We start from the raw sequence: 25,903 nt of genomic DNA on the forward strand, positions 1-25,903 counted from the left end.
AAAAATCGCAGATCTACGACCTCACCGCGAATCTGACTGTCTTCAAGGTTCTTTCGAAGGCTCCCCGCCCCCTGTGCCTTTCTGCTCTGGACTTTGGGGCCGTCGGCTCTCAGCCATCTGCCGCTGCATGTGGCTACAGCTACCCCCATCGGATTGCAGGTGCAGTGGTCAAGAGCGAACTTGCAGAACACGCATTCAGCTTTCTCCAAGCGGTGGCTCTTGGAAATAATTTCTTTACCCTGGAAGGTAGCTTACTTTTATTTACTTCTTCTTTATCTCCCCTGAACTGCGTCTGGATGCTCTTTAGGGTGGAACGTAATGTCAGATTCAGCGTCCCTAGGACTCCCGCCTCCTCTCCTCTCTATCCCCTGCGGCAAACGCAGGAAAAGAAGGCTCTTCAAAGCTCCAGCCGCCTGTTGTCTCAGATCTGCAGAGGCAAGCAGAACTCTAGTCTCTCTGCCTCATTTCAGATCCAGATCAAGCTTATATCTGGCAAATCCCTGCTACAATGGGTGAGAGCATCGGATCTAGTGCAAGACCTCAAGCAGGCTCTGGAAATCAAGCTGGGGATTCCCTCTGCAGCACAGCGACTTCTCCACGAAGGTAAACAACTCGAGGATCTCTACCCCCTGTCTTTTTACAGCATTCAGAGAAATTCCTCCATTGCTCTTACCCTTCGTCTAAGAGGGGGCGCTGCAGGACAGTCATCCTCAGCTGAGGCGTTTTCTTACAAGGATGTTGTCCATGCTAAGATGCCTAAGAGAACAGCTCCACCTGCTCAAGCTCCCAAGCCTTTCCTAGTGGATAAACTGGAGGAAACCCCCTCCATAGAAATAAAGCATCCATCGCTGGATGAGCAAACCCAGCATTTTGCGGAACATGGCAATATCTGCAGGTTTAATGGGCTATGGCCACGTACAGCAGACCTCTACCAATGGATCCAATCTAACTGAACCAACAACTGCAAGGTTCTGCTATGCTCAAAGGGATTTTTCATCGTAGTTTTTGCCTTCGATGAGGACTATCAAAAAGCCTTAACTGGTGGCCCATGGTTCTGGGGTGCAGCTGGTTTATTCCTCACTCCTTGGTTCCCAGATTTCGATCCCTCTACAGTAGTTATCACCAAACTCCCCAACTGGGTCAGACTTCCAAACCTCCTAGCGAATCTATGGCACTTTGCGGTATTCCAAGGGATTGGCAACTCTCTAGGCCGCCTTTTAGACACAGACGTCTCTAGAGGGGAAAAGGGCTTATACACTTTTGCCAGGATCTGTGCAGAAATAGACATAAGCAAAGGTCTCCCGGACCAGATCAATCTCAAAATTGGAGATTTCCATTGGACTCAGACTTTGGATTACGAGAACACAGCCTTCCGCTGCCGCAACTGCCATCATACAGGCCACCTTCAGAGCTCTTGTCCCACGATGCCAGCCCAAAAGAAGAAAGCCAATACTAAGCAGAAATCCAAAAGCTGGAAGCCTCATGATCCTCCTCCCATGGACGATTTTGACTTCAGCTCCGATGAAGAGGAAGAGAATAAGGAAGGTGAGGCAGCAGCGTCAGAACCGGATCCGTCCTCGGCAGGTCCTGTGGTTTCGTCCGTCATACCAGCCTCTCAGAAAAGGAACCATGAATCCTCCACCTCGGACTCAGACAAGGAGACCTCTCCGTCGGCTCATCTCAGTTTGCAAATCATGCCAGCTCAGCAAAATCCTCCTGAGTGGGTCAAAGTTGGTAAAAAGAAAGGGAAAAAATGCAGAATAGTGGATTCCGCACATGTTGGGTAGAATCCTCTGTTCAGATCCTGCTCTTTTGTTCCTCTTGTTTCTTCTTGTTCAGCATTGTTCTCTACTCCTCCTCTCTTAGGAGCCGAGGTGGACAACCAATCCTTTCTGGCTGCCTATGTTCTTGCTTCTCTCGCTTGTAACCTCGCATTGTACCATACGTTTTCTTAATAGAATTAGTTTTTACTGAGAAAAAAAAAAAATATTCCATTCATCCGTTTATCCGTCCCGTTGAGGAATTAATACCAATTGAACCATTGATTAATGGCCCCGCTCCATTTTATACCTTATAAACCTGTTCTTTCATTAAAAACGGTTACACAGCACATTCCTGAAACTCGATTGATCACTGATATTTTCATGCTTATAGTCCAAACAATAATTCACCATTCAAGCGAATTATTTTGTCCTGTCCACAAGCGAGTCAGCATCCAGGTCCACTTAATCTGTTTTTAGTTATACTATTATTTTATTATCACTATGTTTCAGCCCAATTCTTCCAATCTTTGTTTCTTTCAGCTTGCAATTCAATTAACAAAATGCCTCCTAAGGGGAAGGAAGTTGTAGAAATCCCAAATCCTCTCATTCATCCACAAGTTGACTTCCATCATACTCCCCTAGTTGACAGAGACTGTAAAATCTATGAGTCTTTGTCCGAATTTGATTTGTTTGAGATCTATTGCTGGATGGAGGACCAATTAGTTGATCAGACGGATGAAATGGGACTTTGGGACTCCCACCTTCCTCATTACATTTTCTCTCGGATATAGAGAGCATCTGAATTTATCAGGAAATGTCATGAATCTTATGACCCCATTCAAAGGGCTATTATTTCACCTACAGGAGAGATCATGTGCTCCACCAATGCGCAATCTATTGACCAGATGTTGCAGGCCCCAACTATTGTACCAACCCATCCTTTTTCTCATGAAAACCTAATAGAAACCTATTTGAAGCTAGATTTCACCAAAAGAGCTCAAACCCTAGAACTTTTCCTAGCTATAAATAGCCCTCTGCCTAAAAGAAACCCTCCCTATGATTCATCTATATTCCCAGACAGAACCAAGCAAATTACCACCATTCTCTCTTATCTCCTTGGTTACCATTCTGATCAATATGTAGATGAAGCCATCATTGGTTTCTTGTCAATCTTTTCTGTTGGTTCCAAACCCACTATACCTTTTAACTTTAGCCAATTTCTAGCTGAAGCTATTCATGAACAATTTGTCCAGTTCAATACTGAAGAAGTATTCAAGTATGCTTCAATACTTGTATGTTTTTTTTATCTATTTTCAGGGAGACAAATTTCCATTCACCTTGTAGAAGCTAGATGAAGAAGGGAACCAGCAATCGGTGATCTTTTGGACTTCTATGGGAATGAAGGAGAAGGAAGAATTTTCATATAAACAGTTCATAGAATTGTTTATTCATCCAGCCATTAATCTTATGAGCAGCGCTCCAATACCAAGAATTAGTGATGAAATTGTGAAAGTGTTGCAGCTGGTTGATCAAGCCACAACAGGGGATTGGTATCTTTACCAAAATTATACAAAGATCAGAGTTTACAGCTGTGAGCTTCCATCCTACAAGCTTCCCAAGTACCTCCCTATCAGAATTTTTGCATTAGAATATATTAGGCAGAGGTTAAATGCAAATGAAGTACATTTTGTGGCTGCAAAAAAGAAATCACAGTTTAAGCTAAAGGCTCAGGTTGGTCCATTCACCTGTAATACTAAAGCAGCAGGAGAAGAAGCAGACAGGTTATTGAAGGCGATGAAGTTTGGCCTCAGCTTCACTTGGTCTTATGACCCAATGGGAGTGATTTCTGGACTCAGAGTTGAAAATAAGTTTACTCCATACCATCACACAGCCAGGCCTGAAATAGAGCAGTACAAAAATCAGTCAGAATGGAAGGAGAACACCCTTCAAGAAGCTGAAGAACAGGCAGTCTCTACTTCGAATGTACAAACTCCACTTGCACGAGAAAAGACAACTAAACGAGGAAGGGAAGAACAGTCATTCCCTACAACTAAAGCATCAAGTCATGGCTTTAGGATTGTACATAGAAGGAAGAGACCTAGGATTTCTGTGAAGGTTAGTGCAACTAATGAATCACAAAAAACAACATTTGATCGACTTGGAGAGACATTTCTTTTCACACAGTCTAGTGGATATTCTACTCAGTCACCCACTCATTCCACCACATCTCACGAACAGCAAGTCATTCAGACCAGTGAAGGTAGTCAAAAGGATAAAGAAGATGGCATCTTTCATGTCTTCAGTGAAATTAAGAAGAAGAATGAGTTGAAATTGAACACTTATACTCAATTCTGGAAACATCTTCCAGTTCTCAAGCCAAACATTTGTAAGCACTAAATGTACTCAGCTTTTTTGAATCATTAATAGCAAAGCAAAGGATTCTGAAATTTGATTCACACAGTTTCGTATTCCTTGTAACTTTTTCCAGTTTTCATTCATTGTGTTTTCTTCATATTCTTAAGTTTTACAAAGATAATGAGGTAGGAGTAGTTGTTTCTCAATTTACTCCTATAAGCTTTCTGAAGTGATCATCTTTAAAGAGAATGAATTATATAAACTGTTTGTTTGACTAATTCCGTCTAGATCATAAAATCATCATCATCTTTGTAATCTTGGGCATATTCTGTTAAACTTTTTGAACAATGTTTGACGGTTTTCTAACTTATGGTTATTTAATTTTCTATTTGAAAATTGTAATAGTCATATCATCTTTCTATTTCTGCTCATCACCAGACAAGCTAAATCAATGTATGGATTTTAATAGCAACCCTTTGTTTAAATAATACTATTATTCAAAAAGGTTAGGCATCATTGTTTTAAATCTATTTCATACATTGGTCCTCCAAAATTAAAACAAAACCCCCCAAAACAAATATCTTAGATGCCCTAGCATAATAGCTGACCATTATCAACTCATAGATACAACAGGTTCATCTCCTCAACCTTATAATGTGGTAGAAAAAGAATAGCATGCCTAACTTAAGGCCATGGTAGAGGAGTTCAACAATTAATACCACCAACATCAACAAAGTTCAACAATCAATGCCACCAACATTAAGGTTCTTAAAGGGCTTCATGCTCTTGATCAAATGTCAATCTCATACCCTCATGCATGATAGAATCAAATGGAAACATTGCAAACCCCCAAACAATGAAATCCGAAAAACCATTATGTCTGCTGAATTTTGAGCGAAATCTAAAATTCTAGTTTCTCCATATGAAATCCAATGAGGTCGCAACCACTCCCACACATCCGTAGTCATTTCATGGTAATGTTAAAAAATTAAGTAAAAGGATGAAAATGAAAAATAAAGGAAATATTACTTTTACTTTAAGAATTTAACATTACCATTAATTGCCAGCATTTCTAGGGTTGAGATGTATCATGTAAATGAGAGGGTATGCATGCTTTTCTTAGAAGGGTTGTTTTTGGAGGAAAACAACCCCAAATTTCCCTAAAAACAACTTCAAAACTCACAAAATTGCATTATGTAGAGTCCGTAGATGGCCTGGAAATAAATCGGTCGGTTTATGAGGGAACCGGCCGATTTCACCATAAACCGGTCAGTTCCGTCATGAACCAATCGGTTTGGTCCAATTTTTGTGATTTTTTGGCGAAGTCAGCCCTTAAACCAGGTTTTTTGCCTGGTTCAACCTGGTTGTCGTATGAACCCACCAATTTGACCGGTTTTTGGTTCATGCCGGCCTGTTTTTAAAATTATGATTCCAATCAAGTATCATTTCCTCAGAGAACAAGTTGTCGAGCATGTTGGAGAATGCAGTGGGGCAGCTATAAATTCATATATTCCTTAACCATAACAATTATTTGTGAACTTTATTTATCCCCGTATGTTTCTTTATTAGATCTATTCATCAAACAATTATCAAGTGCAAAAACAGTAAAGACAATGGACACAAAATGTAGAATCCACAAAACCCCTCCAAGGGAGAAACCCGGAAAATCTCTTCTCTTCTTATAGAATCTGCTTCAAATGAGAAAACCAAGAACCAAACCCCAAACCAAATTCTCCTCCATGCACCAAGTCATCCCTCTAAGAAACCTTTCCAATTAGGTCAAAGATCAACCAAGTCAACAAGCGTCAAACCTATTTCAACTAGCTTTGAACTTCAACTTCAAATCCCAACTTCGACTTGCAATCTTCGGCCATGTAGTAGCTGCAAAAACCCTAATTTTGATATGTGTCAACTCTTCAAGAAGCATCCCTTCAAACAAGCCATGGTGTCCAAAGTCAAACTAGATCAAATCAGAGGATTTAGCACTCCTACAACTTGGATTTGCAATTCGACCTCTTGCAATTCTGACTTGCAATTCTCAGCCTCCCTTGAAGTTGCAGAAACCCTAACCTTCGCACGTGTGAAAGTTACATACCCTATTCCTAACTAGTTACATTTTCCAACACTCCCTCTTAACTAGGGAGGAATTCATAATTGTACTCTAGGTACAAGGTTATTCTCAAATTGAAGAGTTCTCATAAGAAGAGTCGGATTGGTAAGCCATCTTTAAGCATCAACATTATAACCAGCATTGTCAACATACGAAGGCCTTAACTTCATAATCTCTTTCCTATACAAGAGCATAATGTTGGGAGGCTTTATGTGAGATACCACAATACCCCTACAAGATACATACCCCATCCAAATATTCACTAGATATGCCCTTTTAGGACTATTCTTAACTTGGATTCTCAATCCTCAAAGAATATCAATCCTCGCCAACCACTCTTGTCTTGGATACCTATCCAATCCTCAACGAGTGTCGATCCACTTCCTATCTTGGATTTTTTATCCTCTATTAGTTTTTGTAGCATCGAATAGGTGTTCTAGTCTCGATTTGCGTCAAAGAGGCTAAGACGAGATCTTCAAAACCCAAAAAAAGTTTCATGAGATAAGCTTGTGAAACACCTTAACTAAATTAATTAATCATCATTTAAATTTTTCTTCACTGTAACTTAGGAAAAATTGGTTAATTAATAGGAATTAATTAAGGAAAATTGAGAAAGCTCTAGAAACTCATATGGATTGAGTTTGAGATGATATTAGCCGTTGATGACGATTTAATCATGGTCGTAGGTCGATGGGGATGCAGGGAGATACATCGAAGGCACATCGAGGGAGAGGGAGAGCGAGTTCCCTAGCAGATCGAGCTATCCATTTGCAAAGATTGAGCAAGTAAGAATAGTTTAAGCTAGAAGAAAGAGCAACAATGATTGAGGTTGAAACAAAGGGGTTTTTCGATGGTGATTCCCAACAGCAGAATAACAATAGCAGGGAGGCCGAATAATTCTATAGAGAGGGTAGCATAGCCAGTGCGAGTAGCCAATTGCCCAAAAAAGTGCCATCGCAGGATCTCTATAGCAACTGCAGGAACTTGGATCAGCATTCTGGGAGCCAAGCAAAGCAGATCCAAAGGCAAGAAGGGCTAGGACGCTTCATATAAGTCAGTCGCAGGCTATACGATTTTCTCTAGCGAGGTCATGCACATTTCCAATGCAGTAATGCGAATTACTGGGAATTGTGAGTGGCAGGAGAGAGGTTGAGTTGGCTGCAGAGGGAGATATTTTATCTCCAAATTATTTAGCCAGTAGATTTGCCGAAGTATTGCCAGTGCGGCATGCAGATTACTATACTCAGATTTTTACTATTGCATAATAAAATAAACCCTCATCTACTACACTACTTTTCCCTTCGGGGTTTTCTAGGGACATTAGTCCAAAAATAATGGTGTCATTTGTATTGAGTGTGCATCTATTTTTTCTCAATTCCAATTTACTTTCCGCAACGTAATTTTATTGTGAAGAACTGCAGTGTGATTTATTTGTTATTTGTCATAACAAATAAACTACATAATTAATTAGTTAGAAGAATAAACCCCAGTTGTTGCAATTTAAGGAAATTTCACATGGTATCAAAGCATTGAAGATGAGATCGGAGGCTCAATAATGAGAAGGAGAAAATTTTCCAGGTTTAAAGGGAAATCTGAAACAGAATTTCTCAGATCTGCACAGGCCACCAAGAAGTGCGATTTGCAGATAGGGTTTGATTTTCCAATTGCTGGCGTAGGAAAATTTGATCAACCTCAAAAGCTAAGATTTGCAAGAGTGTGGTTGCCAGAAAGCAATTCTGGAGAGCAGATCAGTCAATTCACTAAGCAGATCTCGGTGAAGTCGGTTTGCAGCAGAGTTTTTCAATAGAAAATCAACGTTCAATGGAAGAGATAAGGACACAGAGGAATTTCCTTAATTTCTCGAAGGATTTCTAGATTCAATTTTCAAGAGGAGATCCATAATTTCCAAAAGCAAAAGGCCATAGCAGTGTTTTGCCAGTCAGCCAATGCGAGTTTTAGGAGCAGTAGACCATGTGTCACATTCCAAAGGACTTCCAGAAGGTTGAGCGAGTTGTCCAGTTGAGGTAACAGGCAATGTGAAAACCGGAGGACTTATGTGTTGAAAAATTCATTAGAGCCATGGTATATTTGATATCTCTGATTTGCCATTTACTTGTGATATTGCATTTGTCCTATGTCGATTATATTAATGTTCTTATCATCAAATAAATGCCAAAAACACAATGAACAGCAAACGTAGGCACTCAGCCAAGGAAAAAACCCTAGGAAGGGGAAAACCCAGTCAAACTCTTCCAACAATAGATTCAAATCAAGTTGAGATGACCAAGACCCTATTTACCTAGACCAAGAACACCTTCCATCCATCAAGTCAGCCTTGTTCAGAAACAACACATCTGCTAGTCCATTTCTTTATAATTCAATGACAAGTAGTTCATCAAGATGCTTGTCCTTCTTTATGTAGCCTCGGCTTCCTCAGTTCCTGTGATAATAGAGAACTTTGATTCTGTAGACTTCTTCTACTTCGGTCCTCAAACCTCAGTCCAATACTTAACATTTCGATCCTGTAATGATGTGATACCTCAGTTTAACACTTTGGCCCTGCAGTGATATGATACATCAATCTTGTACTCAATACTTCGGCCATGTAGTGATATGATACCTCAGTCCTGTACTTCGATTCTCAGTTCTGTAGTTACTACTTCGGCCCTACAGTGATATGATACTTTTGTACTTCGATCTTCAGTTTTGTAGTCAATCAGTACTTCGTTGACATATGGATGATCTCAATCATCTTGATAACCTAGACTTCGTTGTCCTGCAATGCACTTAACTTCGTTGTTTGTAATCTATCAAAATTCCTAGAATTCTTGTCCATTACATCGAGTTCACTTGGGTATATATAGTTGTTTATGTCTGTATATTGAGCCAACATGAATAATAGGAGAAGCCGACTTGTGGAAGGTGAAGTTGGAATAGATTTAGAAGAGCTTCAGGCCAACTTGATGGATGGATGGTTTGACATGACAAAAATAAATTTCTTTAATGAACCCAAGAAGGGTTTCTTACATAATAATTTTGACTTTGACTCAACAAAAAAAAAAAAATCCTAGAGCACTCAATGGGTGCTTTAACAGATTGACTATTGACCCAAGCATGAAACCCATGCTTCAATAAGTCAATAAAAAATTTCTTTTATAAATAATCTTTCTTTTCTTTCTTCAAATAGAATTATGAAGACCAACACTAGTTAAATTCTTCATCATTCCGGAGGCAATCAATAAAGGATCCGCGCATTCTTATGGGAGTGTGAGTAGCAAAAAGAGGTTGAGCATGAAAGGGAAGAGATTCTTGATTATTTCCTAGTTTTTGAGCTTCGCAGAAATGGTCACAACAGGTCTAAGAGATCAAGATAGACTTGACAGAACCTCGAACTTTGGTATCTGGAAGGCTAGGATGCTATTCATGTTGGATGAGCATGGCCTGAAGGAGTTTGTGACAGCAATTATAGTTGTACCAGCAAACCTTATCCAGTTCCATGAGTATAGGAAGGAGATGGCCAAAGCAAAGAGGATGGTCTTGGATGGAGTTTGAGATCATATTGCTCCACACTTGTAGAGAAGAATACAGCAAAGGAAATGTGGGATGCTGTCGTGAAGTTATACTAGGATCCATCTGAGAATCAGAAAATGGTTCTCAAGGAGAAGTTGAGGACCACAAAGATGATGAAGGGTGAAGGCGTAACTCCATATCTCACCGGAATTCGAGATGAGCTAACAATTGTAGAAGAGAAACCGAAGGACAGCAAACTTGTGCAAATTGCTCTAAATGGGTTTATCAAAGATTAAGCCACATTTGTTCAAGGAATCATTGGACGAGACAGGATGCCTAATTGGGAACATCTTTGGAGTGATTTCACATAGGAGGACCTAAGGCTCAGTCTTTTCTAGGGCACTACCAGCGGCAACAGTAGCAAAGGACCGAAGGTTGCAAAGGAGGATGAGAATGTAGCCCTCGCTAGTAAAGGGAAGGCGAAGAAGGGTCCCATTCAAGGACAAAGCTCAATGGGAGGCAAAAAGGAGAAGAAAGATTTGTCAAAGATCAAATGCTTCAGGTGTGGTGAGTTTGGTCACTACAACACTCAATGTCCCAAGAAAAAGAAGGACAAGAAGGGGGAGCAGCAAACCACAGCTTCAGCAGATATAGATGAGTTAACCTCCAGGTTGGAGGAGTTTGCATTAGTAGCAACTATACCTCCAAATGCAGGAGGAGCATAGTGTTTCAGAGTTGCGGGATTGGGCAGGGTCCATGGAAGAGCAGCAGTAATTGTAGTATACTCTTCATATGGATCATTACCCTTGCTACAGGGGCCCACAGTTTTCACTAGCAGGAGCATCAATATCAGAAGTTGCAGTTAGTTACTTGAGGGGCACAAAACTAGTCAGGGTGCAGATAGTTACTCAGTAGACAGTCCAAAGACTAGTTGTAGTGAAAGACTCAAGAGACAATTGCAGAGCCAGTATAGGGACATAGTGGATCAGCAAATCGTTCTCAGTTGCAGTAGTTGCAGCTGCAGTAGCAACATGAAATCAGATGCAGCGCAAGCAGAGTGACAACAGTGCAGGGTGGCACAGTGCAATGTCAGCAGCAGCGCAAATGCAAAGTGGTTCAGCTACAGGGTTAGCAAATGAATCAAAGTATGTGCAGTAGGTTGCTGGACAGTGATAGGATGTTACAGATGTGAGACATCAACAACGTGAGGGAAGCCGTTATGGGAGAAAACACCTCCGCTAAGAGGGAGTGTTAGTTTTTGTAGCATCGGACAGGTGTTCAAGTCTCAATTTGTGTCACCAAGGCTAAGAACACAAGATCATCAAAACCCAAAAAAGGTTTCGCGAGATAAGCTTGTGAAATGCCTTAATTAAATTAATTAATCATCATTTAAATTTTTCCTAAGTCTAACTTCAGAAAACTAGTTAATTAATAGGGGGTTTAATTAAGGAAAGTTGAGAAAGCTCTAGAAACTCACACGGATTGAGTTTGAGATGATCTTAGTCGTTGATGACGATTTAACCATAGTCATTGGTGATCTAGTGAGAGATTATTAGAGCAGGTCGATCGGGATGGAGAGAGATACATCGAATACACATCGAACAAGAGGGAAAGCGAGTTCCCTAGCAAATCGAGCTATCCAATTACATAGATCGAGCAAGGAAGAATAGTTCAAGCTAGAAGAAAGAGCAACAGTGATTAAGGGTACAGCAAAGGATTTTTTTGATGGTGATTCCTAGTAGCAAAATAACAGTAGCAAGGAGACCGAATAATTCTGTAGAGAGGGTCACATAGCCAATGCGAGTAGCTAGTTGCCAAGAAAAGTGCGAGTACGGGATCTCTATAGCCAGTGCAGGAACTCGAATTAGCATTCTGGGAGCCAAGCGAGGCAGATCCAAAGGCAAGAAGGGGCAAGACAGTTGTACAATTTTCTCCAGTTAGGTGCGCATTTCCAGTCCAATAGTGTGAATTACTGGGAAATGCAAGTGGCAGGAAAGAGGTCGAGTTGGATGCAGAGGGATATGTTTTATCTCCAAATTATTTAGCTAGTAGATTTGTCAGAGGATTGCTAGTGACACATCCAAATTATTGCTACTACATAATAAAATAAACCCTCGTATGTTGCACTCGCTTTCCCTTCGGGGTTATTCCAAGGATGTTAGTCCAAAAATAATGGTGCCATTTTTTTGTGTATGTGCATCATTTTTTGTCGGTTCTAGTTTATTTTCAGCAACATAATTTTATTGTGAAGAATTGAAATGTGATTATAACGAACAAGGTTCGTATACGCAGCGGAAATCTTCAGAATAGTTCTAAGGCAAAGATATCCATTGTAGGGCAAGTAATTGTATATTGAATATTATATAAAAGAATTGATGTGAGATGAGATTATTTGATTACAACTGAGGGTCATGTACATTGTATCTATACCTAGGCAGGTACCCTTTCATGAATGGCCTATCTTTAGAGACATGCCTTTTCATTGACTAATCACTAGTTAATTAATCCTTAATTATGATTATTATTGTTTACATTATTTTTTAATATTTTTCTATGAACTATATTCATAACATTGCCTTCATCTTCAAAAAGCTTTGTCCTCAAAGCTTACTGATGAAAGGGCTTGATCTCTCTTCTCGTTTCAAATATCTTCACGTCTCAGTACTTTTATCTTTGTTGATACAAAACGATATGATAATCTGAGTGATAAACAAAATTGTCCAATGGACAATGGATCTGACCATCCTATATTAATCTTCTGTGGAATATTTTGATTACTGGAATTTTGTAATGGATTGTTATCATAGTAGTGGATTCTGCAAACTTCAGTATTCCTTGGAACATAAATTTGTTGCTTTCGTTCTAAATGGTTCAAATGTGTACACTAACTTAGTTGTTTTCTCTTGTGATTTGGATGTCGATAAGCAGTTCTTATGGTTGGATTTTCCCTTCTCATGTGTGCGGCAGTTTCGTGATTTACTTCAGGGATTGTTGTTGTTGAGTTTACTACCGAATCATCACTTGGAAATTCCATTATTTGAACTGCAACTTCTAAATATGTTTTAACTTCTATTGGTTTCTCATCCTCTTGAGTTGTGATATTTAATGGATCAGTGTTTGTTCCTTTATCTTCATCTTGCGCTGTTACAGTTGGAGACTTCAATACTTCTTCTTGAAGTTGTTCTAACTTGTCATTTAGTGACTTCTTGTTACTTTTAAGCTTTTTTATTTGCGTAATAAGGTTTTGGTTATGATTAATTAGACGTAAAAGTTTGTCATTTTCTGAATTGTTGACTTTCTCCTTAGTATCCTTCTCTTTATCTTTTATGTTTCTGATTTGTTCTAATAGCCTTTGATTCAAATCTTTTAAGTGCAAATTTTCTTCTTCCTTCTTCGATAGATTCTCTTTAAATTCTTGATTAGAACTTTCATTTTCTTGCTTTAATTTTTGCTTCTTAACCTTGGACTTGTTGATCTGTTCAAGTATTTTTTATTATGGTCCCTTAGGCACAAAATTTTCTCGTCCTTTTCTTTTGACTTATTGTAAAACATGTCTTCAAGATCTTTATACCTCTTTTCTAATGCTCCGTTCTTTTGTTGAAGTTTTTCGATTTCTTTTTTAAATCTTTTAATTTGTGTCTGGGTATTACCTTGATATTCTTCCAAAGTAAAAAATCTTTGACATTTTGGACATAGTATTGTGTGAATTTTAAAAATCGATAAATATTGATCTTTTGTTCGACAAAATGGATATCTGGTCCAAAATGTAGAGTTATGTATGGAATCCATAGTTTCTTTGTTCGAATTAGTCTCCATTTTGCTCGACCTTGGGGTTTTATGGTAAACCTTCTAATTAATTTATTATTTTATTTCTTATGATCCTTCAAAACTTAATTTATCCTTCAAACCTTAGTATTGAATCCCTTTACAATTCTCCTTTATCTTTTTTAGTCAAATGTATAAACTTTATAACCTTTTTTTATATATTATTTTCTTTGTAATTTCCTTTTATAGGACCTTACAGAATATAAGATTTTTTTTGTTTTTCTTTTTTTTTAATATTTTGAATAGCCTTTATCTTATAAAATTGGTTAAGCCTTCAATTAACTTTTAACTTTTTTTATTACTTTTCTATTTTTATTTCCTTATCTTTTGTCTTTTTGTGGGTATCTCCAACTCCATAGTCTTAATAATTAAAACTTATCAAATCACTTATTTTCTATGATATGTAGCCTTCACTCTTATGAATACAAAATTTACAAAATAATTACAAGAATTCGTTTATGCTAGAGGCTTATCAAATGTGATCCACAGATATTGTGAAGGGGTGAGACTGTACCTTTGTGTTTGTTAATATGGCAACCATTGACTGTTGATTCAACTGCAATAGTGTTGAGATTCTAGGTTAAAATAGTAACAGAGAAGTTCTTTTCAACTTATCGCTTCTGCCACAGAATTTTATTGTTGGTTCACTCTTATTGCAATCTTCAACTGAGCATACAGTGGATCGAAACATCGTATGGACTAATATTGTTTTGGTTGGCGGGTTATAGTTTTGTTGCAGACTATCAGAGGGCAGAGTTTCAACAACTTCAAACGGTTGGGCTATGGTTGTTGAGCGACAACGGAAATGGAAATGGCAGACGATGACGGCGATCGTTGTATATGGTAGATGCAGCTATGCAATCGAGTGGTTAGTAGAAGTATGGTGGGCTGGTAATGTGCCTGTTGGGTGATAGTGATGGGCACGGCAACGTGGAAGGCGGTTGTTGGGCAGGGAAGGTATTGAGTACGGTCAGCTCGCGGCTATGCGGGTGGGGTTGCAGAGTGGTGGTTGCAGGCACAGTTGGTCACGGTCTGCTACCAGGTGATATGACGCAGCATATGACGCAAGGTAATTCTTCTTTTTAATTAAAAAAAATAAAAAATAAATAAATAAATATAGTTCCTTTTTGTATACTCTCTCTTCTTTTTTTTAATTATTAATTATTTCCTTTTAATTAATTTTTTTTTACTTTTTATTTATTTATTTATTTATTTACTTTTTTATATAATTATTTTTTTTAAATAGTTGTATATCTTCTACCTTTTTTCTTCTTTTTTTAATATTTAAAGTCCTTTTCTTTTTCTTTTTTTTCCTTAATGGCCAAAGGTTTGATGGCAATATAGAGAATCTCCAAGAACTTGTTTAGCGAGACACTTGGATTGCGATAGTAATGAAGTTGACAAGAGTCATTGGCCAAGGGTCAGATCCGACTAGCTCTGTGCAGCGATTGAGCAGCCAAAGCATCAAACAGCTCTAATACCAATGTAACGAACAAGGTTTGTATACGCAGTGGAAATCTTCAGAATACTTCGAAGACAAAGACATCCATTGTAGGGCAAGTAATTGTATATTGAATATTATATAAAAGAATTGATGTGACATGAGATGATTTGATTACAACTGAGGGTCCTATATATATACCTAGGCAGGTACCTTTCACGAATGGCCATGTCTTTAGAGACATAACTTTTCATTAACTAATCACCAGTTAATTAATACGTAATTATGATTATTATTGTTTACATTATTTTTTAGTATTTTTCTATATATTATATTCATAACAGTGATTTATTTGTTATTTGTTGTAACAAATAAACTACATAATTAATCAGTTAGAAGAATAAATTCCAGTTGTTGCAATTTAAAGAAATTTCACATTCTCAAGGAAATTACATATGCTTATCCAATCCTCCATCCACCATTCTCTCTCCAAGGAATTCACTTAAAAGTACAGTTATCAGTCCTGGCCTAGTGCATGACACATGAAAAAGAGAATACAAATGTGATGTCTATCATCACTCCGTCTCAACCAGAGAGGAGATCCCTATTCCCAATTGATTTAGAATATAGATCCTTGCTCCTTCACAAATATTAAGGAGACTTCATACTCCCTCTAAAGTATAGAAAAGATTCTTTCACTTCCTTCAATTGGGAAGTCATAACCACATGCTCTCTTGCTTGTTTCCATAAGTGTATTAGCTACCAGTTCCTCATGGAGATAGTTACAAGGCTCCTTCTTTCCTTTGTATCTCATCATATTGAGTTTCCTTTCTTCTTGAATGTTGTAGAGCCATCTTTTCCCTTCAATCTTGTGACAGGATTCAGGCCATCAATCTTGCATATCACTTTCCTCTAGACATCATCAATGAAGGCATTATGTGGAGCCTTACCAAACTTCAAGCTAGGCATAGCTCCCTCTTAAACATGAAAGTGATATTTATTGATGAACATCAAGATATTTTCTTACATTGCTACCTTTCAATTCCAAGAAGATAATATAAACATCTTGACTACATAATCAAAACATTCACCCAATCCATATGTTCTTTGAATTGAGTTCAACACCAACAGATGATCTTACCTCAACTTCCATTATGCATTTCTGCAACATTCTTTCAGGTAGCAAAACAATATGTCAACTAGATAACCAATATCAAAATATTAATATTAGACTTACCTTATGATGACCCTTTCATCAAAGTATTAGCTTACTTGAGTCCTTCGAGATCAACATCCTTTCACATGATCCATCTCCATATTGTACAAGGATCCTTCTCCATGCACTCATCTTAATTTGAGTTTCCATGGATCAAACTTGATTAGCAAGCTATAGCATCTTCCTTAGAGTTGTCATTGTTAACTCCCTTCCTTTTCTCCGGAGACTACACTTGATGTTGATCAATATTGTCATATTTATGTCATGCAATCTTCTGATAGAGTCGTGATCTCCATCTATTTCAAAGCATATCAAATTTCTTCTTTCGAGCATCATGCAGCCATAAGGAAGACTTATTGAGCACACTTTTATATTCAAATTTTTCTGCAAGCTTGTAGATATGAACCTTACCCTAGAGAAGAGTTACTTAAAATATGCATACCTTGGATTCCATTCAATCATCTAGCCATTGTTGAACGAGCTTGCTTCTTGTACTTGTCAAAGATAGGTTCTTTTTCCCAAGAGTAGAAAGACTTTCATTATGCCCTTCACACTACAATTTGACCATTTGCATTCCTTCATCCTTCAGAAGTATTGTTTCCATACTAGATGGAATATATACTAGTCATGTCATAATGCTCTTTCCAAGAACCTTTCAAAATGATGGTTCTTATAGGATCTTTATGATCCCTCTTTGCAAAATGACTACCTCTAACATAATGTTAGAAAATGCTTGGATGAACAATAATATGCAATATGGTTCCAATCTTCTCATTCTTTTTAAACTAGATGATCTTTCCCAAAGCAATTAATCAAGTAGATTTTAATTTCTCTACTATCATATGCTTCTGTTTATCATGCCATGCTTTTACAGAAAGTAAGACTTCTTCTAGAGAATGCAACAATGCATACTACTCTACTTTCTACCTAATAAAAGAAACAAATTTCATAAAGAACCTAATAGATATGGAGCTTCCTTCAATAGTAAAGATCCTTGGGATCTTCTCCTCTCAGCTTCTTCTCAAGTTTTCCTTTTTCTTCAGCTATGTGAGCTTCACTCCTTTTTTTTGCTTTTGTTGTTTACCCTTCTTCCCTTACTTCATCTTCTTGGTCCTTGCAATAAAGGCTTGAAACCTTTCATTTGATTCGGTGTCAACCTTTGCCTTGATCCTATGTTCTTCCAAGATACATTGAGCCCATAACTCATCAAACGGTGTAGTATCCTTCTTAGAGTAGATACTACTTGCAAAACTGCTCCAATCAGGTGGCAAAGCATTTAATACACAAATGGCCATTTCAGAGTTAGAAACAATTTCACCAAGCCCTTGCAATTGAACCCTTATTTGTGAGATCTTCATGAGATAAATGGCAATGTCTTCATCCTTTAACTTCCTTATTCTATATAGTTGATTCTTCAAGGAAATATTTTGACCTAATGTACTTATAGAGTACAACTTTACCAACTTATTATACATGGCCTTGGGTCTCTTCAAATCAACAACAAAGGGAACAAGATGATCTTTTATAGATTCAACAATGATTATTTGTGCCCTTACTTCTCCCTTCTTGTATTTTTCTAACTCTTGAGTCTTCTCCTTGTCTGGTACAACTACTTCACCAAGGACATATTCCATGACTTCATTTTCTATGAGTGTTAAGTCAATCCTCTTCTTCCATGCAAGGAAGTTTGTTGATCCAACGAGCTTGTTGTTTTCCTTACAAAATGTAGCCATATGATCTGTAGATTGAGACATAGAAAACAATATGATACTTACTTGTCAACCAAGAGTCCTTCCTTTTGATGATGTCTCCAACTATCTTGATGTTTTCAAGACCTCCAAAGAGACTTCAAAGATGCCCTAGAATGATGACTTCTAGGATGCCTTCAACAATGGTGTCTTTGAATAGCTTCAAAGAGTGAATGATGATCCCAAGATTCCTTGATGCTTCCTCTTCTTCAAGATGATGCACTAGAAAATCTTCAATAAGAACTTGATCCTTCTAAGATGATGAGGTCTTATTTTTGCCTTTCCTTGTGTCCTTAGCAAATGATTCCCCTTAACAAACAAATCCTTCAAGATGATCTTCTAGTTGCCTTCTCTTGTTCACCTTAGCTCTGATACCATGTTGGAGAATGCAATAGGGAAGCTATTAATTCAAATTCTCCTTGACCTTAATAATTGTTTGTGAACTTTAATTATCTTCTTATGTTTATTAATTAGATCTTTTCCTCACACAATTATCAAGTGCAAAAACAATAAAGACAATGGACACAAAATATAGGCTCTAGGCCAGGGCAAAATCCCTCCAAGGGGAAAACCCAGAAAATCTCTTCTTTTCCTATAGAATATGCTTCAAAGGAGAAAACAAACACCCAAATCCCAAACCAAGTTCTCCTCCAAGCACCAAGTTAACCCTCCACGAAACCTCTCCAATTAGGTCAAAGATCAACCAAGTCAACAAGGGTCAATCCTACTTCAACTAGCTTCCAGTTTCAACTTCAGCCCCCAGCTTTGACCCGCAATCTTTGGCCCCCAGCTTCGACTTGCAATCTTTGGCCCCCAGCTTCGACCTGCAATCTTTGGCCCTGCAGTAGTTGCAAAAACCCTAATTATGGCGCGTGTCAACTCTTCAAGAAGTCTCCCTTCAAACAAGCCAAGGTCTCCAAAGTCAAAATGGATCAAATCAAAGTATTCAACTCTCCTGCAGCTTGAATTATGGACCTACAATTATGGGCCTTCCCTGAAGCTATAGAAACCCTAACATTCGCACGTGTGAGATAGTACGGCCCAAAAACAAAGTTTCCTTCTTCTTCTTGATTTCTCATTACTTCCTAGAACTTTGCTCTTTCTTTCTTCTTGCTTCTAGCTTCAGACCGAACTTGATTCTTAAAAGATCGAATTGGTGATGGAGGTCAATGCTACTTGTATATATAGCCTTTCCAAGTGGTCGAATAGCCTCTTCTAGGCCAGACTTCTTTTAGGCTTCGACTTGTGCTAGGAGGCTTGTAGAACTTTCTAGACTCATAGTTAATATCTTTTACTTGTTACAAATTGCCCAATAGGATCTTATACAAATGATTCGACTTAAGAATAATATTCTTTTGACATGAAAAACCCTAGAAGCATGAAGAGCATGCTTGACCTAGATGACCATCAAAATAGAGCATGAAACCTATGCTTGAAATAATATTTTTCTTTCTTCTTTTTCTTGTAACATAAGATATACATAATGACATGAGTACAATAACAATTATGAAGACCGAAACTAGTTACATTTTCCGACATAGTAGAATGTCAAGATGGAATATATTGGCACCAAAGATAGATTGTTGACATCTTTACCAAACCTCTACCCAAAGAAACCTTTGAATATCTCAAGCAAAAGTTTGGACTAATCTCTCCTTTATCTCAGTAAAGAAATCACAAACTCAAGGGGAGTACCCTTTGCTATCAATGTCAAAAGGGGAGAGAATCCAGACAAGGGGAGCAGTTGACGAAAAGTATGGAGAGATTATAAACAAGGATACCAGTTGCCGGAAGAAGAAGTTATCAAAGTATTGTCATCAATAACAAAGGGGGAGATTGTTGAAAATAGTTGTGATAGATGTCAAAGGTTTTTCAAATGAAGGAGAAAGTTACATAGTCAAATAGCATATTTCGAGACCTTTCCAACAACATATGGCATGCCTTTTGGAAATATTGTTTTTGAATTTTTGAAGCCCCATTTAAATACCATATCTTTGAATGCATTTTTACTCTAATTACCTATTCAAATGAGAGCATAATATATATGGATGGAAAGCTTATTCCGAGACCTTTCCAATGGTATACGGCACTCCCTCTAACTCCTCATGGTTGAGGAGAAATAATTTTTTTCAATATTCATTATACATTCTAACAGTTCCACAAAGTCAACCCAGCTAGTGAACAAGTCGGCCCAACAAATGGACAAGTCTACCCAGTCTAGACCCCAAATGCACTATAAATAGGCATCGGAAAGAGCATTTCTAGCCACCGCTCAAGCAATTCAGATCCGTTTTTAGAGAGCAAAGGAGTAGGGCTGATGTTCATACCTCATGAACCAGCAAGAAGTGAAGTGAAGCATAGTTGAAGAAGCTTTTTGAGTAAGGTATTTTGGTATAATTCTTGGGAAGGGTTTTTTGTTCTGTTTGAGGCATGTTAAGGCCAAGTTTTCCTGTTAGGGAGGTCCAGTTCAAGAGTTGTTGGACTGAGTTCTGTTGGTGATCTGAATTGATCATATGTTAAAACTGATGTAGAATTGATTATGCCATTAATGAATTGAATGTTAACTGAAAGTGCAAAAAATCGTGAGAACTGCTCAAGAAGAAGATTTTAAGACAGTTGATAAAACATAAGTAAGATGCAAAACAGAAGTGAAAACAGCAAAAACACAGTGATACCAGACAACAAGATTGATTACGGAGTTCGTCCTTGATGGACTACGTCTCCAAGTCCGCTTTCAAGATGGGCGACTGTTTTATTAGGATTGAAACCGAGGAGGTCGATTACACAGAAAATTGACCAAGCTGAATGTGCACGCAGGCACTTCTAGTCACTGTCAAAAGATAGCTCTCTGAACCAGCTTTCCAACGCCTATCACGGTTCCCAATTTTGACTCCGGATGCTCCTGTTACACTGAAAACAAAATCGACTATAACCTCCAGAACCTGCATACAAAAACCCAAAACCACTCCCTTCACTTCAATGAGCAAAACTACCTTTTTAAAACCTACCAGGTGCATTCGAACTCCCTCCACCGAGTTTAGGAATGAATTTGATCTAATTTGGGTTCTTGGGCCTCGATCTAACCATGTTTGAAAACCTTGAGATAAGGTTTACAAGGTCATCGCATTAGTTTAGAACAAAAACTAACAACAAAACCCGAAAATAAATTTAGGTTATAATTAGCCCCCGACAGTCAGCTAACGGCGTGGAGAAACAACCGTCTGACATGTGACCAGTGGGCAGTCAATACCCCGGCAACCACCTGGTGGATAAACCCGACAGTTCCGTAACTGCGTGGAGACTGCGTCATGTGACAACTTGCAGTGGCGGTCTTCCGAGCGGTTTGGACTAGGGTTGCGGTCTTCTAACAGTCGCGGCTTATTCCCGACTGTTCACATGCTGGTCGGTTCCACTGCGGTCTCCTCCGCGGTTTCCACGCCCAGTGGTTTATTTCCGATGGTTAGACTTTGTCACATGTCCGCTCACATGACCACAGTTCGATGCAACTACGGTTAGGCATGTTCCAAGTAGTTAACTCCCACGATATGGGACTGCGGTTATGGTTCTGTCATTTCCACTGTTCATATGAACTATGGTCCCTGCGCGGTTTAGGCCCGTGGTTTTGTGACTGTTATGGTTTATTTGTAATATTTGTAATGTTTGTATAGGCCGAGAGGGTTGAAACATAGGTCTTATGTATTTTTAAAATTTTAATACATAGTTTGTACTGTAATATGGTCTGATAGGTATAGGACTTAGGGTTTAGGTCTTTTAGCATAGGTTTTAATGTTTTTTTTAATGCATTTTGAATGTTTGCATTAGGTTCTAGGTTTAGGATTAATGTATTAGGGTTTGAAGCTTAGGTTTTACATTAGGATTTTAACATAACCCATTTACCACCTAATGTCACAAAGCGACATTAGCAACATCGCATGACGACAACCTATTGACAACCAAATCCTACCAAATGGATGACAACCACATGTCAACAACCCAAATCCTGCAAGGCCGACAACTAACACATGTCAACGACCAAATCCTAGCGGAACTGACGAGAACCACATGTCGACAGCCAGGTACAAAACCAGATCACCATGAAAACCATTGACATCACCTGAACAACCTGAACCATAAACAACATTGTCGAAATTGAACGACACCGGACTGAATCGCTGACGACGACACTGAACCTATGTAACTGATCTGACGAGATCCTCCTGGATCAGTTGGACTTACTTGAGGCCAAGTTTTTGTCCTAGTTGGAGACCAAGTTACAGTCCTTGTGGAGGCCGCAATCTATTCTGAGTTGGGTACAAGTTGCCTAGACGACAAACCTCCTTTTGAACAAGTTCTAAGCCTAAATTGAACAAGTTCCTCTAAGGACTTGCAGCTCCCTTTCCTTGGCATTTAGGCCCTAGGCCATAGGCCTTTCCCTAGGCCTCCATACCCTCTCTTTCCCAAACGCTAGCCTCATTAGGCATAGCGTTGGCCCTTTGAGGCCATATTCTTCATCCTTGTGCCCCGATCTATCATCCTAGCCCATTTATCCCCGCAAATTTGCCTCCTTTAGCCTTGTTCTCCAATTATTGGCCTCTTTTGCCCCAAAATTGACCTAAAACCCTAAGTTGAAGTTTTAAAGCTAAATACTTGGCAGTTTTGCAGGATTAAGGTCTCAAAATTCATATTTTGCAAGCGGCAACGTGATCCCAAATTTTCAACGATGGGATCTTCAAGGCCTTGGGCCTAGGATTTGACCTCTAAACCCTTGTTTTCTGCAGTTTTATTACAGCAAGCAAATTACTAATAATTAGGCCCTAAAATCACAAACTAAATGGTCAAAGTCATTTAAAATTGCAAAATCTTCATTTTCACAAATTTTGGCCTCTTGGGTATTTGAGTTTTGGCCTAGATCTAACATTTAAGCTTGCTGGATTTTTCTGCATAACTGAAATTCTCTGTAGAACTGAAATTTCTTAATCAAATACTTAACACGGGCGAAAAACAGAAATTTTTAATTTCCAGAAAATTTTTATGTTTTTGGAAATACTAAGAATCTATTTTTGCTCTGATTAGTTTGTTGATTTGTGGTTAACTCACTGTTGTAAGAAACATAACAGTTCTTAAAATTGTTGAGTCAAACTCTCTAAAAGCCCTAAAATTGAAATTTTCAAGTTCTAGTGCATTTTGCTATTTTTGGGCATATAACCCATCTATTTTTGGCAGTTTTATTTTGTTGATCTGTCTTTACTTACTATTGTAAATCAAGAAATCAGATCTGAAATTTTGCTAAATACATCATCTTAAAGTGATCTAAACAAGTTGAATTACATTTGTTAAATTTAGGCTTCTGTGATCCATATCAATATTTTTGAGAGGAGTTTTTGGCGGAAATCACATCATAATTCGTTTGTCAACACGTTTCAAACCAACCAGTGCGGTTCATTGTCAGGACAAGTTGAAGAACCAGATCATAGCTGCAATATAAATAGAGAGAGCAGGTTAGCCGCTAGATAACCTGCTCTCTCTATTTATACTGAAGCTATGATCTAGTTCTTCAACTTGTCCTGACGATGAACCGCACTGGTTGGTTCAAAGCGCGTCGACAAACGAATTATGATGTGAGTTCCGCTGAAAACTCCTCTCAAAAATATTGAATTACATTTGTGGGTCATTAGAATTTCATTATTTTATGTGTTGGGCAAGTTTCATCATTTGAAGTGGTTTATGAATTGTTGTTACAACATTGATAAGATCTCATTTTTCTGAAGTAGTATTGCTGGTATAAATTGTCAGCATCTTGATTGACTATTTTTAGCATTTGGCATCTTGGGTTACTTGGTATCTTCTGGAATATTGTTGAAATTTAAACTTGCATCTCTAAGCATTTTATCTTGTCTAAGATTGCAATTCATTATTGTTAAATACTTTTAAAATGGTTCTAATGAAGTACTTAAACAACTTCAAAAAACCTTAACTCAAGATAAATATCACCCATAATCTCTTGCATAAGCATACTAGATCTAGATTTGCATTAATAATTTACCTCCTAGCTTAAGCTAGGTTGATAGAGACACAGGACAACCCTTATTATCTAGCTTGAGGGACCTCGGCAACTCTTCAGTGGTTAACACATTGACCTTGCAGCCGTCAGAGCCACAATCTATGCAGCGCCAGAGGCATTTGGTGATACAAGCTTAACAAAAGGTATTGTTAATTAGGCCCTAGCCTGCTTCCTGTTAGCCTCCTTCCCACAACCTACCTTGGAGCACAGCTTCAAAATAGTTAAAGGAAGGTTACACTTAAACTAGGCATTTAACTAAAATTTACGAAGATCATTGCATCTCTCATAGGTCCTAGAATTTGCATATCATATAGGTTAGTCAACCATTCAAGCAGTTGGTGTCCATCCGGTCGCTTGGTTCTAATTCATAAGAAGCAAGAATTTGTGACTTCATTAACACACTAGTCTCATAAGAGAAAATATAATTTAATGAATAATCTTGCTTAATTTCAACCAAGTGGCTTGGCCACTTATCTATGTCTCCCAAGTAAGTTGATTCTAAACTTGTTTTCCTTCACTTCATTCCATAGGGACTATCCCCCATAGCCTACTATTGGGAAATAGCAAGAACAAAGTGGGTGGAGATCAAAGTGACAGCCCCCGTCCTGAGCATTGTCACGCTACTTGTACAATCCGGGCGACAACAAGGCTCATTGATGAGGGCAGCGTCATTGATAAGGAAATGTCAGCTTCTAGATTAAGAAATTTAACAATACCATTATTTGCCAGTTTTTTTCATCCAACGTAGTGAAAAAAATATCAGAAACCCTTTTGGAAACATGTCATATTTATGCTGGTATGGCCTGGAAACACGTTTCTGGCAGTGCAAAATGCATTTGTATGACTGGAAACATGCTTCAGGGCATAACAAATGTTTATGTGTTTATGTACAGAAACATGCATGGTACAGCCCTATACTACACATTTCTTGCAACTTAGGCATGACCACAATAAGTTGGTCAATCAAACTCAAAAGTACAAGCAATGTCAGCCTTCAGTACATAATGGGAATGTGAAAGCAGCTCCTATACTCTATCAAACACAATCGTTTAAGAATAGAGCTAGAAGAAGTATAACATAAGTGCAAAAATGGAACAATGACAAGTAGAAAGGACATCAACGATCACTGGAGAAATTAATCTCAACAATTTTCTTTATTCTCCTCAGGTAAACAAAGATAAAATGCTTGTCCTTTTTATTCTGAAAAGGAGGCTGAGAAAACAGGCTCTCGAGCTTCATATACATTTGCTTAATAAGCTCACATCCAGGGGCTTATCCCAATGGGTTTAGCACTTTGGCATCTTAAAGATCATAAAAAGCACTATAACATGACTTTTCAGCAAGGCCGTAAAACCCCAATTCAGATGCAAAATATACTATCATCAAAACACCAAACTAGTCCAGTAAATTTTGCAGAGTTCAGATTCATTTGTAAATTGCATTCATATGATTCGTTTGAGTAGAAACTGATTATGTAAATAGAAAAAATGTGTCATAGTATTGCAATTGCAACACTTTAACATATGATATACGCCCTGGATAGATAACGTAGAAACTAGTCTTCATGGGCAATGTGGTTCTCCATACTAGCTAATATGGTAGTACTTACAACATGTATTCTCCATCCAATGAAGCTTGTCAGATGGAGAGACAGGAGTAACTGATACAAAACCAATATATGGATTCTTCTCCTCTCAGACATTTGTTCAAGGCAATACCAAACATGTGGACTTTGACTAGCAATCAAGGCATACTGACGAATCCCCGTATGAAAAACAAATGTGGACGGCATTGAAATATAACAAAAACATTGGCTCTAATGCTCTAATCTTATGGTCAACATTAGTTTAATTTTTAAATGCATCTATATTGCT

General features: G+C 38.2%; 1 protein-coding gene across 3 annotated transcripts in view; it reads right to left on the minus strand.

Annotated features, from left to right (window-relative positions):
* The window catches only part of CHR4 (chromatin remodeling 4), a 349,593-nt gene that overhangs the window by 159,396 nt on the left and 164,294 nt on the right, over positions 1-25,903 (minus strand). The window lies entirely within an intron of this gene.

The sequence above is a fragment of the Pinus tabuliformis genome, chromosome J (genome assembly GCF_031772625.1).
Source record: "Pinus tabuliformis cultivar Carrire ecotype Pingquan chromosome J, CPIR1, whole genome shotgun sequence".
Lineage (NCBI taxonomy): Eukaryota > Viridiplantae > Streptophyta > Pinopsida > Pinales > Pinaceae > Pinus > Pinus tabuliformis.